At 45.5% G+C, this 2,814-nt stretch overlaps 1 pseudogene; it reads left to right on the top strand.

The window, feature by feature from the left end:
* Positions 1-1,243: 1,243 nt before the first annotated feature.
* LOC142836298 (ferritin heavy chain pseudogene) lies at positions 1,244-1,944 on the top strand (annotated as a pseudogene).
* Positions 1,945-2,814: the final 870 nt, after the last annotated feature.

Here is a 2,814-nt window from a genome sequence, read left to right as displayed (position 1 = left end):
TCAAATGAGCCTATAAGCAAGACTGTGGGGCATTTCTTGATTGATGACAGATAAGGGAGGGCCAGGTTATTGTGGGCAGTGCCATTCTGGGCAGTTAGTACTAGGATAGTGTTGGAACCCGCAGAAGTGGATCCATATTGACTAAAGGACAGAGAGTTCAGACCTATTCTTGCCCCTTCAAGGTTATACAACAGGAGATTTCACTTAAGGTATGGTTACTAACAGAATGTTTTGACCTATGGGGTGTGGGTACTTGGTATTTTGGGTATTGAGAAGGTTGTTAGTTTGTTCATTCCTTATATCATGGTAAAGAAGCCTCTTGCCCCCCCCCCCCCACTTTGTATTGGGGTGTATAAAGGTTATGAGAAATAAATGCGGGACAATCTCAGTATTTATAAGATGACTCTGTCAGTTGTCGCTTGTCTATCATTTTCTTAATCCTCATGCTTCCCTCCAAGTGCGGATGAATAAGCTGAGAGGAACCTGGCAGATGTCGCCCAGATGGGGAACATGGCAGGATCTATATAAGAAAGCAGGCTAAGGAAGCCCCTCGTGAAGAACTCTCCAGCAAACAGTGATTCTCCATGGTTTCTGTTTCAGTTCCTGCCCCACGGTGCTGCATGAGTTCTTGCTCGGACTTCCTTTCATGGTGGACTGCAACCTGTATGCCAAAACAAACCTTTTCTTCCTCAAGCTGTTTTTTGGTCATGGTCTTTATCACAACGATAAGAAGCTAGGACAGAAATTGCTGCCAGGATCATGTGGTGTTGTTCCGACATCCCGGACCATGCTGTTTTGATTATGGAAGGAATTTGGAACATTGGGTTTAAAATGCCTTTGAGTACTCAAAGCTTAATGAGTTAGTCTGTGTGGAGAACGTGCGTGCTGAGACAAACGCACGGTTTGTGGAGTTGGAGGGAGAAGTCTGAGTCCCTTAAGGAATCGATCAGATTTGAACTGAAAGTCTCTAGTTCTGGTTAACTTGGAATGAAGAATCAACTGTGATTTACCAGAGGCCGGTACCTGATGTGAACTTTCTGCTTTACTGGGACTTCAATGTGATCAGCTAAGGTTTTAAAAAATCAACTGCGAGAGACGTTCTTGCCCAGAGTCGCCGCGATTCCTGCTTCAACAGTGCTTGAATGGAACCTGCGCTGGACCCCTCCTACCCCAGCCCCCTGCTCCAAGCCAGAACCCTCTGCAACCTTGTCGCTCCACCGCCCCAGCGTCGCCAGCCGATGCCATGACTACCGCGTCTCCCTCGGAAGTGTGCCAAAACTAGCTTCAGGACTCGGAGGCTGCCATCAACCGCCAGATCAACCTGGAACGGCATGCCTCCTACGTCTACTTGTCTATGTCTTGCTACTTCAACCACGATGGTGTGGCTCTGAGGAACTTTGCCAAATACTTTCTCCACCAATCTCATGAGGAGAGGGAACACGCTGAGAAACTGATGAAGCAGCAGAATGAACGAGGCGGTGGAATCTTCCTGCAGGAGATCAAGAAACCAGACCGTGATGACTGGGAGAACGGGCTGAATGCAATGGAGTGTGCACTGCACCTGGAAAAGAGTGTGAATCAGTCACTACTGGAACTGCACAAACTGGCTACTGACGAAAATGACCCCCACTTGTGTGACTTCATTGAGACGTGTTACCTGAATGAGCAGGTGAAATCCATCAAGGAACTGGGTGGCCACGTGACCAACTTGCGCAAGATGGGAGCCCCTGAAGCTGGCATGGCAGAATATCTGTTTGACAAGCACACCCTGGGACTCAGTAATCAGAACTAAGCTGACTTCCCCAAAGGCACAAGTGACTTTACTGGTCACTGAGGCAGTGCGTGCATGTCGGTCTGCCTTTATCTTTTCTAAAAGTCGCACCAAAACATCCGCTTAAGTTCTTTCATTTGTACCATTTCTTTAAATAAAGAATTTTTGTACCCTCCCCCCCCAAAAAAAACAACTGCAATTAAGAAAAGGTCAGCATCACTGGCAAGAAACTTGGAGAGCTTTCTTCAGGGTCAGCTCACAGGGGCTGAGGTTTAGAGGACCCAAGATTGTATTGCATACTGTCAGCCAAACTTGGTAAATGTTAGCATTTCCCAGGTAATGGTTTTGCTAGCATAAAAGCTGTAGGGTTGAAGGGGTCTTGGAGAACAGTTGATGCTTGGCACCACGTGGCAGGGGTGGAGTCCCTGATAAGAGGCCAGGAGGCCACTTGTGATGGTACAGCCTTTGGAGACCTCTGCATTTTGGAGACACAGAAACTGTAGGACAGCCACTAAGGACAGAATCCTCTGTGAAGTGAAACTGGCCTGTGCCTATGAGAGGAGCTATGGAAGCTGATAGTGACACAGATGGAGAAGTAGAGCTGCCCAAGCTCTTTGGAGCCCAGAAGATCCTGATGAGTTCCAGATATTGGGCACTAGGTTATTTAAGCTGTTGAAGTTTTGGTTTTGTATTGCTTTCATAGTACCTATAGAAAGTAATATTAAACCATAATGAATCACAAAGAATTTTTTTCGGTCAACTCCCCCTCCCAGTATGTTGAAAAATGAGATATATTATTCCTATTCTAACAAGACAAAGTCAAAAGAACTATAAAAATTTTTTTTTTATTATTCACACACACAGAATGTGAAGTTTTGAATAAATTGAGTAGCCTACAACCAAGGTGATAGGTCAAGAGTCTGACAACCGGGGTCAAAGGACAGAAGGAAGAGATACTCAAGGTGGCAAGAAAAATTTAGCTAGGTATATATTGTGTGATATTTTGATTGTATTGTGACAACTGTAACTCTTACTTATTAACT

The sequence above is a fragment of the Microtus pennsylvanicus genome, chromosome 16 (genome assembly GCF_037038515.1).
Source record: "Microtus pennsylvanicus isolate mMicPen1 chromosome 16, mMicPen1.hap1, whole genome shotgun sequence".
Lineage (NCBI taxonomy): Eukaryota > Metazoa > Chordata > Mammalia > Rodentia > Cricetidae > Microtus > Microtus pennsylvanicus.
The sequence above is the reverse complement of the archived record's forward strand: the minus strand, read 5'-3'. Positions and strand labels throughout refer to the sequence as shown.